Source organism: Oncorhynchus nerka, linkage group LG13 (assembly GCF_034236695.1).
Source record: "Oncorhynchus nerka isolate Pitt River linkage group LG13, Oner_Uvic_2.0, whole genome shotgun sequence".
Taxonomy (NCBI): Eukaryota; Metazoa; Chordata; class Actinopteri; order Salmoniformes; family Salmonidae; genus Oncorhynchus; species Oncorhynchus nerka.
In genome coordinates, this window is record NC_088408.1 from 53,958,126 (window position 1) to 53,973,558 (window position 15,433).

The following is a 15,433-nucleotide window of genomic DNA, read 5'->3' on the forward strand; positions in this document are numbered from 1 at the left end:
AATCTTCTTCTGGATCATCCAAATGCTCTCTAGCAAACTTCAGATGGGCCTGGACATGTACTGGCTTAAGCAGGGGGGCACGTCTGGCACTGCAGGATTTGAGTCCCTGGCGGCGTAGTCTGTTACTGACGGTAGGCTTTGCTACTTCGTTCCCAGCTCTCTGCAGGTCATTCAGTAGGTCCCCCCCATGTGGTTCTGGGATTTTTGCTCACCGTTCTTGTGATAATTTTGACCCCACGGGGTGAGATCTTGCGTGGAGCCACAGATCGAGGGAGATTATCAGTGGTCTTGTATGACTTCCATTTCCTAATAATTGCTCCCACAGTTGATTTCTTCAAATCAAGCTGCTTACCTATTGCAGATTCAGTCTTCCCAGCCTGGTGCAGGTCTACAATTTTGTTTCTGGTGTTCTTTGACAGCTCTTTGGTCTTGGCCATAGTGGAGTTTGGAGTGTGACTGTTTGAGGTTGTGGACAGGTGTCTTTTATACTGATAACAACTTCAAACAGGTGCCATTAATACAGGTAACGAGTGGAGGACAGAGGAGCCTCTTAAAGAAGAAGTTACAGGTCTGTGAGAGCCAGAAATCTTGCTTGTTTGTAGGTGACCAAATACTTATTTTCACCATTAAGTTGCAAATAAATTCATTAAAAATCATACAATGTGATTTTCTGGATTTTTTTTCTACTCCTTTTGTCTGTCATAGTTGAAGTGTACCTATGATGAAAATTACAGACCTCTCTCATCTTTTTAAGAGGGGGAACTTGCACAATTGGTGGCTGACTAAATACTTTTTTGCCCCACTGTATGTATAATGAATGAACTAGTCCCCCAAGATGGTACATTTAGAGCGGTGAGCCATTGAAAGCTCTAATGCTGAGGGACAGAGAGATGACAGCGAGACCGCCAGAGTTTTGAAGGATTTCACTTTCTCAGACTCCTCCAAGTTACATCTGAGAGACTGTTTGTGTGTGTGTGTGTGTGTGTGTGTGTGTGTGTGTGTGTGTGTGTGTGTGTGTGTGTGTGTGTGTGTGTGTGTGTGTGTGTGTGTGTGTGTGTGTGTGTGTGTGTGTGTGTGTGTTTTGTGTGTCTTAGAGATAATGTATATCCAGCTGCTCACTGACTGGCTTGGATGGAGAGGAGACGTTTCGTTCTGTACACTGGAGGTCTGCCTGCTTCCCCTCGGGATTGGGCTGACAAAGCACGACACTGATCAGGTGGGAGTTCTCTAACTCTGCTGCTTGGCTTCCAAATAAGTAATGTACAGCTGTCTTCATCCACCACCACCACCTCTCCTCCTCCTCTTTCTTCCCTCTCTACTGGAGACACTACTGGAAGATTATGAGGGTATTATCAAGCCTTCTCCTTTCAATCAACAATATCGCTACATTTATTTCTGAGATAGTTCTTATTTTGTTATAATGTGCATGCAGAATAACTTCAGAATTGAATTGCATTAAATATTTTTATTTGTTAATGATATTGTGATACTGTGGAGCCAAACAAGACATACAGATCTACAACAGAGAGAAAAATGAAGCAACTCAACTTAGAAGAAAAACAATGTGTGTAGCCGTATGCTTTGATCTCCAGTGTAAATTTGAACCAGTAAACCATTCCTCTCTGTCGACAGGAGAGAGCCTGCGAAAGATAGTATCTGTTGTGGGGCAACAGTGCCCCCTCTTGTGTGTTAGAGGAACCGCCTCTAAACACATTTGTGAACTGTGGGCTGGCTGCTCCCATTAGCTTGGCTTGCCTCAGGCCTGTAGCTATCTATTCCCAACAGGGCCCATGTAAGTGGATTTAAATAAATTAATTCATGTTTTACTTGCTTGGGAGAAAAAAATATTTGTACTGTATGCATGTCAGAGAGACATAATACCAAACAATACATCATAAACAACAATTGATAAACCTGGTGTTACCATAACAACCAAGGGAACCATTAGGTAAACATTTTCTGATGAAAATCTGCAGATGCTGTCCATTTTGATGGACATGTACGGCCTGCTGATACTGTACAGATACAGACTCCCATAAGACTAAAAGGAAAACTGGCCCTCGAGGCCATCGTTAACAAGCTCCCTGCTCTCTGGTTTCAGGTCTACTTCAGTGTCAACAGGGACAAATGCAGAATTAGCATCCATTTGGAAGCCTGGATGGATCCCCTGAGTAATGCTAAGTAAACAGCCCCTCTGTTTTGAGCAGGTAACAAAGGACTGTGTGTGTGTGTGTGTGTGTGTGTGTGTGTGTGTGTGTGTGTGTGTGTGTGTGTGTGGTGTGTGTTCGACAGTGTCAAGTATTTACCGCAGAACCCGAATTTCTGACCCCGAGCTCCAGCACCGCATCTGGATCCTTCAACGTGGCTTGAATGGAAGAGTTTTATGATGCAGAGTGGGATTATAAACCAGGAGTTATCTCTGTGTGGTCCCAGGTCGTCACAGCACCAGGTGTGATGACACCAGCCCCAGCCTCCCATGGGGGACAACGCTATGTCCCATATGGCACCCTATTCCCTACTTTTGACCAGGGCCGATAGGTATTGTACTATATAAGTAATAGGGTGCCATTTGGGACACCCCCAAAGACTGCTGTCGCTGAGGTTATCATGACAACATCACAGGCTATGGCTGCTTTGAGTCTCTATTCTATGGTTGTAAAGCAGCAATCAGCAGTTGCAACAATAACAAAGTGTTCCCCTCACCACTGTTTCACTAAAGAGCTGAGGGATGGAGAAATGTAACCAATCTCAAATTCATAGATAGAGCTATGGACTGACAATCCATGATACCAAAATGATAGTTTTAACAATGTTTTCAGGCTATACAGTGTTTGTTGACATTACCTTTGTTTACAAATATTGGAGAAAACAAGCTTATATTTTTGGTTCTGATGGGGGTACCACGGTTGAACTAAGCTCATGAGGCATTTTTAAGTTATATTCTTCAAGAATCAATGGGTACATATGCATCATTTATAAGTCACAAAATGGATGTAGCAACTGCACATTTTGATTTTGATCATCCTTTGTGATCAAATTATCAGTTGGATCTGGCAGTTTCCAATGCATGCCAATGTTGATCGGGGATCCAGCTCAACGGGACTGGTTTAATGTCACAAAAAAGTGCAAACGTTGGCTGCTTTCATTGCATAGCCACCAGAAATGTGTACCTCAGGTATGTAAGTACGCAACCAAAGAATGCAATTAGGCACGCAAAATGCCTGTTCTGCCTTCTTGGGTAGCAAAAATACGCAAATGTGTACAGAGACGCAATTTGCAACTCGATGCAATTATGCAGGATTGCCATTTTGCGTATCTTATTGCATTCATGAGTTTTGTACATTTAGAAGTTGTAATTTAGGCTTTATCTGCATTGCAGGAACATACTTATTGCACCGCCCTTGCAATTTTTTTTGTAGGAGACTCAGGACGTTTTCCTCACCTTTTTGGGGGTGAAAATTCTCTGCCAGACTTTCTCCGTGACATCTGGGCCGGCAGTGGTCCAGGCCCGGCAGAAGGCCTCCGCCTTCTCTGGGGAGAGATGGATGTTCTCAAACTGCTGCTTCAGGGAGGCTGGCTTAACATTAGGATAAACAGCCTGCAGAGGGACAGAGAGAGGATCTGCAATATTCAAGGTACTTTTTCTCTTGGCCTTAGCTAAATAATAGCCTGGGAACAACACCTTGTGGCTAGGAGTGGAATAATAGCTGAACAGACTGGTACCTTGTCTAGCTCAAAACATGCTAAGATGCAGATTCTGCATCTTATCTCATGCATGATAGTAGTCATATTGTCGTATTGTTCTGCAAAACACGTATTGTATTGTACTGAGCATTAACCTAAGCTTTACTTCGTTTTACGTGGCCATACCAATACATTGTTGTTTTGCCAATTCTACACGTATTATGCCAATTCTACACATGATACCTCACTTCATATTGCACAATGGAGATACCTACCTTCAGGTAAAGTTTCTGCAGAATTTGTGGTCAATTGAATTGATGAAAGTCAGTTTGGCTGGCAGCTGCCGCTTATAAAACACACTTATCCCAATGATGCTTCTCATATTGTTACATCTCTTTAGGCATGACTTCTTTACATTGTAAAAACCATTATCACCAATAGCGCCATAATATAATTGCAGTGTGCATACTTGATACTTGTGCACAGTTTATACATAATTCTTTGAATTGCTCTGCACGTGACAATTCTCCCTCAGCTTCAGACTGGGAAACAGTGCAGTCGTGGCCAAAAGTTTTGAGAATGACACAAATATTAATTTCACAAAGTCTGCTGCCTCAGTTTGTATGATGGCAATTTGCATATACTACAGAATGTTATGAAGAGTGATCAGATGAATTGCAATTAATTGCAAAGTCCATCTTTGCCATGCAAATGAACTGAATCCCCCCCAATAAATGTAACTGCATTTCAGCCCTGCCACAAAAGGACCAGCTGACACCATGTCAGTGAAACTCTCGTTAACACAGGTGTGAGTGTTGACGAGGACAAGGCTGGAGATCACTCTGTCATGCTGATTGAGTTCGAATAACAGACTGAAAGCTTCAAAAGGAGGCTGGTGCTTAAAATCATTGTTCTTCCTCTGTCAAACATGGTTACCTGCAAGGAAACACGTGTCGTCATCATTGCTTTGCACAAAAAGGGCTTCGCAGGCAAGGATATTGCTGCTAGTAAGATTGCACCTAAATCAACCATTTATCGGACCATCAAGAACTTCAAGGAGAGCGGTTCAATTATTGAGAAGAAGGCTTCAGGGCACCCAAGAAAGTCCAGCAAGCGCCAGGACTGTCTCCTAAAGTTGATTCAGCTGCGGGATTGGGGCACCACCAGTACAGAGCTTGCTCAGGAATGGCAGCAGGCAGGTGTGAGTGCATCTGCACGCACAGTGAGGCGAAGACTTTTGGAGGATGGCCTGATGTCAAGAAGGGCAGCAAAGAAGCCACTTCTCTCCAGAAAAAACATCAGGGACAGACTGATATTCTGAAAAAGGTATAGGGATTGGACTGCTGAGGACTGGGGTAAAGTCATTTTCTCTGATGAATCCCCTTTCCGATTGTTTGGGGCATCCGTAAAAAGCTTGTCCGGAGAAGACAAGGTGAGCGCTACCATCAGTCCTGTCATGCCAACAGTAAAGCATCCTGAGACCATTCATGTGTGCGGTTGCTTCTCATCCAAGGGAGTGGGCTCACTCACAATTTTGCCTAAGAACACAGCCATGAATAAAGAATGGTACCAACACATCCGAGAACAACTTCTCTCAACCAACCAGGAACAGTTTGGTGATGAAGAATGCCTTTTCCAGCATGATGTAGCACCTTGCCATAAGGCAAAAGTGATGACTAACTGGCTCGGGTAACAAAACATCAATATTTTGGTTCCATGGCCAGGAAACTCCCCAGACCTTAATCCCACTGAGAACTTGTGGTCAATCCTCAAGAAGCGGGTGAACAAACAAAAACCCACAAATTCTGACAAACTCCAAGCATTGATTATGCAAGAATGGTGCCATCAGTCAGGACGTGGCCCAGAAGTTAATTGGCAGCATGCCAGGGCAGATTGCAGAGGTCTTGAAAAAGAAGGATCAACACTGTAAATATTGACTCCTTGCATCATCTTCGTGTAATTGTCAATAAAAGACTTTGACACTTATGAAATGCTTGTAATTATACTTCAGTATTCCATAGTCACATCTGACAAAAATATCTAGACACTGAAGCAACAAACTTTGTGGAAATGAATATGTGTCTTTCTCAAAACTTTTGGCCACGACTGTACACTAAAGGCTGGAGTGGAAAGGTAGGTTAACGGAGCAACAATTAATTAAAGATTCTTTATTCCAGCTACAGTTGAGGTGGACATCGAGGCCCACCTACCTGTTCTAGAATGAAAAACCAGACAGAGGGCCTGCTTGTCCAATGACAGAGCACTCTGCAGTTTCTGTTCTTCCTCCTCACTGAACATGCACTCTTCCTGAAGGAAACGAGTAACTAGATACTCCTTTAAAAACATGTGCACTGGGCAAATAATGATTAAAGTAAGCTGAAGTAAAATTATTACAAAGACTGATGTTTGATGGCACTAGAAAACTAGAATGCACCATTCTAGACAAGGGCATTTCCATCGAAAGTTCATAGGAGCACATCAAATTTGGTTTCAAATGACAGCTAAGAGTTAATATTTTTGAAAAAGAAAAAAAGTCTTAAAAGGTATCAGAAACGGATCAAAGCACAATCATGTTGACGTAAAGATCCCTGCCAACTAATAACACTTTTGGAGAAATTGTTAACCTTTTGTACGTTTAAGAAATATTGCCTTGTGCCTTGTAATTCGTTATCTTAAACCCACATATCTAAGATATTTTCACATTTCTCTCCCTCATGAAGAAGGAGGATAATGCAAGTTCACAGAAGTAATAAGTAATGGTAGACCGACCAATTAGTTAGTGATTTTACTGATATCACATTTGTTTATGAATTATTAAGTGATTAAAACTCGTAATTCCATTACCAAATTGGTAATGGAATTACCAACAAATCAGTAACGGAATTCCTGGAACTGAATTGGCTAAAATGGGAAATAATAGTCACAAACCACAGTTGGGTCACCTGCTAATGTCCTCCCTTCCCCTGGCATACTGTTATGTTCAGCTGATAACGGTTTACTTTCTCTTTCTGTTGTCTGGTGGTCAAACCCCTGGACAACCCCTCTCTCTCTACCTCCCTTTCTCACTCTCCAGTTAATGTCACCTCTCCGAGGTCTTACTTACATTACAATTACCCATAAACCCTCTCTCTCTCTCTCTCCCCCCCTCTCTTTCCGTGCCTGGACATCGGCGCAGAGGAAGGTTCCGGCCCTGGAGCGGGACTGGACGCCGTGCCTGGACGCTCAGGACCGTTGACCCTTGCTGAAGGTTCCAGAACGTGGACCGTCGCTGGAGGTTCCGGACTGTGGACCGTCGCCGGAATCTCTGGACTGGGAACCGTCGCCGGAAGCTCTGGACTGGGGACCGTCGCCGGAAGCTCTGGACTGGGGACCGTCGCCGGAAGCTCTGGACTGGGGACCGTCGCCGGAAGCTCTGGACTGGGGACCGTCGCCGGAAGATCTGGACTGGGGACCCTTGCTGAAGGTTCCAGAACGTGGACCGTCGACGGAGGTTCCGGACTGTGGATCATCGCCGGAGGTTCTGGACTGTGGACCGTCGCCGGAAGCTCTGGACTGTGGACCGTCGCCGGAGGTTCCGGACTGTGGACCGTCGCCGGAGGTTCCGGACTGTGGACCGTCGCCGGAGGTTCCGGACTGGGAACCGTCGCCGGAAGCTCTGGACTGGGGACCGTCGCCGGACGCTCTGGACTGGGGACCGTCGCCTGAAGCTCTGGACTGGTGACACACACTTCAGGGAGAGTTTGAGGAGGAGATACAGGATGTACCGGACTGGGGAGGAGCACTGGAGGCCAGATACGTGGGGCCGGCCCAGGTTTCACCGGACTAATGACACGTTCCTCCAAATGCCTGCGTTGCCGCATACTCCTAGCGAACTCCATTATCCGGTATCCCTCCTCACACTGTTCCAGCGAATCCCAAGCGGGCTCTGGTACTCTCCTTGGGTCGACTGACCACCTCTCTATCTCCTCCCAGGTGGTCTCTGGCTCTCAGCGTTCATTCTCCTCCAATTTCTCCATCTTCTCCCAGATGGGCTCTGGTTCCCTCCTCAGCTCCGCCGACCACCCCGTGTGCCCACCTCCAAGATTTTTGGGGGGCTGTCCTTTGGGCTTCCGTTGTGGCTGCGAACCCCGGCTTCGGTGCTGTCCTCCCTTCTCTCCTTGAGTCTGTCACCAAGGAAGGTGATCCTGTCCTGCCAGGATTTCCTCCCACGTCTAGGATCCCTTCCCATCCAAGATCTCCTCCCAAGTCCAGGATACCTTCTCCTCCTGGGTACGCTGCTTGGTCCTGGTGTGGTGGGATCTTCTGTTACGATCGTCGTAATAACATTCGGACCAAGGCGCAGCGTGATATGGGTTCCACATATTTTTATGCACAAAAAATAATAAAGAGCAAACGACACGTGAAGCTATGGAGTGCTCACAGGCAACTACACATAAACAAGATCCCACAAAAACCCAGTAGGGAAATGGCTACCTAAATATGATCCCCAATCAGAGACAATGCTAAACAGCTGCCTCTGATTGGGAACAATACCTGGCCAATATAGAAATAAAACAACCTAGATAACCCACCCTAGTCACACCCCGACCTAACCAAAATAGAGAATAAAGAGGCTCTCTATGGTCAGGGCGTGACAGTTCTGGTAGTCTTTAATTGCGGATTCTAAGATTTGTAATTGATCATGTGTATGGTGTTGATGTTTGTGCTTTATTATAGAGCTAAAAAGATTGGAGAAGTCCATACATCTCCGATTTGGATAGATAACTCTTCGTGTTGATTGTTTAGTGTGTTCCAATTTCATTGAGCTGATTTCTGACGTGTTGTTACTTCTTTTTCTATAGTGTATTTCTGTATTGTTTTAGGGATTCACCATAGGGAAGGCATAGGGTCAGGTTTTCTGGGTCTCTATGTTTTTGGTTGGAAGGTTTCTTAATTTCTTTCTCAGGTTTTTGTATTCTTTATCAAACCATTTGTCATTGATGTTAATTTTCTTAGGTTATCTACATTTTTAGATATGATAGGGAAGCTGAAAGGTCAAATATACTGTTTAGGCTTTCTACTGTCAAGTTTACACCTTCACTATTACAATGAAATGTTTTGTTCAGGAAGATGTCTAAAAGGGATTGAATTTGTTGTTGCCTAATTGTTTTTTGGTAGGTTTCTACACTACTTTCCTTCCATCTATAGCGTTTCATAATATTGTGCAGTTCCTTTGGCTTTGATGCTTGATGATTGAGTATTGCTGTGTTCGGGTAGGCTGTGATTTGGCTGTGACCTGATACAGGTGTTAGTGGGCTGACTGTGTACACAGAGACTCTGGGTTGATGTCAGTGATAAAATAATCTACAGAACTACTGCCAAGGGATTGGGAAGGAATACTGTCACCTCCAGGTAGATGTTTGTCCCCCCGTGTGCTGACAGTGTCAGGTTCTTGTCCAGTTCTGGCATTTAGGTCGCCACAGACTAGTACTGTACATGTCCCTGGAACTGGAAATGGTTGATCTCCCCTCTAGGATGGAGAAGCGGTCATCATTAAAGTATGGGGATTCAGGGCCTCCCGGGTGGCGCAGTGGTCTAAGGCACTGCATTGCAGTGCTAGCTGTGCCACCAGAGACTCTGGGTTTGAGCCCAGGCTCTGTCGCAGCCGGCCGCAACCGGGAGGTCCATGGGGCGACGCACAATTGGCCTAGCGTCGCCTGGGTTAGGGAGGGTTTGGCTGGTAGGGATATCATTGTCTCATCGCGCACTTGCGACTCCTGTGGCATTCCGGGCGCAGTGCACGCTAACCAGGTCGCCAGGTGCACAGTGTTTCTTCCGACACATTGGTGCCGCTGGCTTCCGTGTTGCATGCGTGCTGTGTTAAGAAGCACTGCGGCTTGGTTGGAATGTGTTTCGGAGGATGCATGACTTTCAACCTTCGTCTCTCCCGAACCCGTACGGGAGTTGTAGCGATGAGACAAGATAGTAACTACTAACAATTGGATACCAAGAAATTGGGGAGAAAAGGGGGTAAAAAATTGGAGGGTATAGGTCGAACACAAGGACATTTTTCGCTATTGAGTTTAATTTCCTTATAAATTTTTAGCCAGATGTAAAATGTTCCTGTTTTGACTAATTTAATAGAGTGGGTTAGGTCTGCTCTATACCAAATTAGCATAGCCCCTGAGTCCCTTCCCTGTTTCACACCTGGTAGTTTGGTGGACGGGACTACCAGATCTCAGGGCAACCAGTGAGTCAGTCTCCTCTATACCATGTTTCTTGTAGGATGACAATGTCTGTATTTCCAAATTCTTTGATGAAGTCTGGGTTCCTGTTCTTTAGGCCAAAGGCAGATGATCTCAGACCTTGTATATTCCAGGATGAGATAGTATAAGCTTTGTGTTCCAGTGTCTAGTGTTGTTTTCCTGTGGTTAAGGCCTGGACTATTACAGTAGGTGTGAGCAGAGCATGTTGATACATAGCCCTTAGGGCACAGTATGGGGCTTGGGCCTGTTACTCTGCTCACGGCCTGGGCATACGTACGGCGCCATGTTGAGGTCTTTTCTGCAGGGGCGGGGGGCAGATGGGGCATAGGTCTGATCTGGGGGCCTATAATGTGTGGCCAGGGTTTGTTTGGGGTGGTCTCAGCTGGTTGGGGTGTGGCTGGTGAAGCTGTGGTCTGGCTGTAGGTCCTCTTGGCATTGGTTCTCTCGGTGCAGGTCCTTCGGGAGGGGGTCTTGAAGGTCTGGGAGGGTGTCTCGCTGGTCTGGGCAGGGTGTCCGTTGCTCCTGTGTGAGGTGCTTGGGCTGCAGTTTGAGGGTTGACATCCTTCAGTGTCCTGGCAAAAGTTGGGATTGCTGCCTTGTAGAGGTTGACCTGGTCGTAAAAGCTGTTCCTAGTCAAGGGTGGAGTGGTGAGTCAACTAGACATCAGGTTTTGAGGCACAGTGTTTTCGTGGTAGCAGGGTGGAGATAAACTTGCGCTTTGGGGAAAGTGGAAGTAGCTTTTTCAATCACTCCCTTGAGTGCTGTGGCCTCCCTTTTCCTGCTGGGTCCTCAGGTTGTTTGTGCCTGTGTGAATTATAATGTGGCTGGAGGACCCTAGTCTGTCCTCTGACAATAGCTCCAGGGCATGCCTAGTGTTTGAGCACCAGAGTTTAGCCACTTTGCACTTTGGAAAAAGTTATCTCGTTAGAATATATTTGCCATTTGAGTCAATGAGGAGCATAATTTCTGGCTTTTGTGTGTCCTCAGTGGATGTGTTAGGGTTGTCAGGAGGGCTATCAGGGGAGCTCCTGACTGTTAGGAGGGTGGTGGCGTCTGTTGAGTTGGTGGGTCCTGTGTTGTCTGTCCCATTGTGGTTTTAGAGTAGTGGTCCGGGTCTGAGGTGGGCTGTTCTGCTGACTTCTCTGTGGCAGTGTCCTGCTCTCTGTCACACCTCAGCTTTCTCACCTCCTCCTTATTAGGGATAGGCAATGGGACAGTTGTAAATCACGCAGCGCCTTGTGTCACGATCGCAGATTTTAGAGAAACAACAAATGTTGGTACATACAGGTGTCTTATATTGGCTGAAAGCTTAAATTCATGTTAATAGAACTGCACTGTCCAATTTACAGTAGCTATCACTGCGAAAAAATGCCATGCTATTGTTTGAGGAGAGCTCCTAACAACAAAACACTTTTTCACCACGATAGGTTTGATAAATTCACCTCTGAAGGTGAAATGTGTCCTTACATTCTGAAATCTTGCTCTGATTCATCATCCGAAGGGTCCCAGAGATTACATGAAGTGTCATTTTGTTACATAAAGTCCTTTTTCATATCCTAAAAAGGTCCATAAAGCATGCACGATCGATTTTGTATTTCCAATCTTTCAAAATGCAAACAAAGGAATCCGTGTCAATCTAACCCCAAACATTGTCTCAACCAGTCAAATCATGTTCGTGTTTATTCCTCAGAGATCCTAGAACGTAACCAGACTTCACTATATCATTAGGGGTGCAGTATATCCAACAGGACACAAAATTTGGTCAGAGAGCGACACCTTCTCGGCATGCCGAAGACGAGGGCGGTCTTCAGTTGATAGACTGTATCTTTGTCAAATAAGCACCAATCAGGGTCAAACAAAGCTACAGTTGAAGTCGGAAGTTTACAAACACTTATGTTGGAGACATTAAAACTAGTTTTTCAACCACTCTACAAATTTCTTGTTAACAAACTATAGTTTTGGCAAGTCAGTTAGGACATCTACTTTGTGCATGACATAAGGAATTTTTCCAACAATTGTATACAGACAGAATATTTCACTTATAATTCACTGTATCACAATTCCAGTGGGTCAGAAGTTAACATACACTAAGTTGACTGTGCCTTTAAATAGCTTGAAAATGTCAGAAAATTATGTCATGACTTTAGAAGTTTCTGATAGGCTAATTGACATCATTTGAGACAATTGGAGGTGTACCTGTGGATGTATTTCAAGGCCTACCTTCAAACTCACTGCCTCTTTGCTTGACATCATGGGAAAATCAAAAGAAATCAGCCAAGACCTCAGAGAAAACAGTGTAGACCTCCACAAGTTTGGTTCATCCTTGGAAGCAATTTCCAAACGCCTGAAGGTACCACGTTCATCTGTACAAACAATAGTACACAAGTATAAACACCATGGGACCACGCAGCCATCAAAACCGCTCAGGAAGGAGACGTGTTCTGCTAGAGATGAACGTACTTCGGTGCGAAAAGTGAAAATGAATCCCAGAACAACAGCAAAGGACCATGTGAAGATGGAGGAAACAGGTACAAAAGTATCTATATCCACAGTAAAATGAGACCTATATCGATATAACCTGAAAGGCCACTCAGCAAGGAAGAAGCCACTGCTCCAAAACCGCCATAAAAAAGCCAGACTACAGTTTGCAACTGCACATGGGGACAAAGATCGAACGTTTTGAAGAAATTTCCTCTGGTCTGATGAAACAAACAGTTTGGCCATAATGACCATCGTTATGTTTGGAGGAAAAAGGGGGAGGATTGTAAGCTGAAGAACACCATCCCAACCGTGAAGCACAGGGGTGGAAGCATCATGTTGTGGGGTGCTTTACTGTAGGAGGGACTGGTGCACTTCAAAACATATGGCCTCATGTGGAAGGAAAATTACGTGGATATATTGAAGCAACATCTCAAGACATCAGGAAGTTAAAGCTTGGTTACAAATGGGTCTTCCAAATGGACAATGACCCCAAGCATACTTCTAAAGTTGTGGCAAAATGGCTTAAGGACAACACAGTCAAGGTATTGGAGTGGCCATCCCAAAGCCCTGACTGACCTCAATCCTATAGAAATTGTGTGGGCAGAACTGAAAAAGCATGTGCGAGTAAGGTGGCCTTACAAACCTGACTCAGTTACACCAGCTCTGTCAGGAGGAATGGGCCAAAATTCACCCAATTTATTGTGGGAAGCTTGTGGAAGGCTACCCGAAGGCAATGCTACCAAATACTAACTGAGTGTATGTAAACTTTTGACCCACTATTTCACATTCTTAAAATAAAGTTGTGATCCTAACTGACCTAAATCAGGGAATTTTTACGATTATATGTCAGGAATTGTGAAAAACGGAGTTTAAATGTATTTTGCTAAGGTGTATGTAAACTTCCGACTTCAACTGTAGCTAGATAGCCAATGAGCTGGGCTTTACGAGACTAGACAAAAATGATAAGAATATGGAGAATTATATTATGGAAACTTGGTGTTTTGTAAATGTTATCTTATAATATGGCTACAAATACTGGAAAAGCTCAATTAAAGTCCAAGTATACAGATTTAACGATATTCTTGCAGAAAAATGTAGTGTGAATGTAAATGTCCAAATGCCCAAATGTACCTGGGTGACTTCACACTAAATGTCATGTAGTTTGCTCATACATCAAGTTATCCGTCTGAAACTTTGCACATACACTGCTACCATCTTGTGGACACCATCGGAATTAAAACCAGACTGATGGCAAGATGTGGGACCTTACTGTTGCATTTCAAAGATCGTGGTAGGGGAAAAAAAACGGTTGTTTTTTTCTGCTTTTCTTCCACCAGATCTATTGTGTTATATTCTCCTACATACAATTTCCAAAAACTTCAAAGTGTTTCCTTTCAAATGGTCCCAATAATATGCATATCCTTGCTTCAGGACCTGAGCTACAGGCAGATTTGGGTGTCATTTTAAGCGAAAATTTGGAAAAAAAGGGGGCTATCCCTATTAATGCTGTTAGCAGTGCCTCTCCCTCCTTCTTCATTGCTATTAGCTGTGCCATGTGTTTCTCTCCCTCCTCCTTCACTGCATTTACCTCCTCATTCCGGAATGCAGCCAGCTGCCTCAGACAGGCGTCCATCTCTACCTTCAGCCCTCCAGGTCTTGTTGGGGGCTGTTGTTGTGCTGGTCTGTTTTGTGGGATCTGATCTGTCTGGTCTAGCTGGAGCGACCACCAAGTCGCTTCCAGCTCTGTGAATTGATCCCTCTCAATGATGGAGAAGTGCAATGTGTACAAGTCTGGGACAGTAATGGTGCAGGGCATCCTCAAGCAGTTCCAGCTGGACTTATACGGGATCAGAGAGCGAGCACAGCAGGAAAAGCTATCTCTGTGATGACTCCCCCACATCCTGAGTGAGTCTGATCACACTTGTACACAGTTTGAAGAGGTGATCAGACTCACTCAGGATGAGGGAGTCTTCACAGAGAGAGCTTTTCCTACTGTGCTCGCTCTCTGATCCTGCTTGAGGATGCCCTGCACCATTACTGTCCCAGACTTGTACACATTGCACTTCTCCATCATTGTACACATTGACAGGAGATTGTTTCAGTTTCCTCAATGTCTAGTATTCAGAGTTTCCACCCTAGGCCAACACCCTCTCTCTTGACATAGGGGTAGTGTGCTCCTCTAGCACTCTGCCATGCCAGGGGATGGTTTGTGTTGTTTACATTCTCCTCTTTGTAGCAGTCAGCAAATAGTGTCTCTGGATTGTTCTTAAGATTATTTTTGTACTTATTCCGTGCAGTATTTTTAATATCCAAGGGGTACTGTACTGTGATGACATCTGCACAGGGTTATGCCATAGCGCAGGGGGGCTTCAAAGGCCTCTGCATTTGGGTGGGGGAGGCTGTGAAACACTCCTGCCATTGTTAGGCTCAAGAGTTTCTCACTTCAGTGCTAATGTAAGTTGCAGCCAGGTCTGTTCTGTCCTAGCAACTTGGTAGGCTTATTTAATAGGCTTTACATAAACAAAATTACCTAGAGATTGTCTTTTGATTTTTCAAGTAAGTAGGTTCAGACTGATCATTACTCGCTCAGTTGTGTTATTTCCAGGTTTCCACTGCGGTTCTTCTGCAGGTTTTGGTTTGTTAGGATTTTTTTGTTGTTGATATTCCTTGGTAGTCAGAATCCATTCAGGTAATTTTGTCCAAAATCAAGGTTTTAGGTATGGAATTTTGATGTAGTCCTGTATAAGTCCTTGTGACAAAAAAGTTTATCTACATTATTCCAACTATAATTTTTTTTTTTTTGCAAAAGAACTCAGGAACCCACAACCTCTCTCTCAGCAACAGCCTGCCTCTCGCTTCCTGAAAGTCATCATGGCACAGTGAAATATAGTGTTATATAGAGAAATACCATGGCAGCCACAGTGCAAATTAGAAATGGCCCAATATCCTACAACCAATACATTTTCACACATGACATTGTTTTCAAAGTAGCCCCATTTATTAGGAAAACCAGACATGGCAAC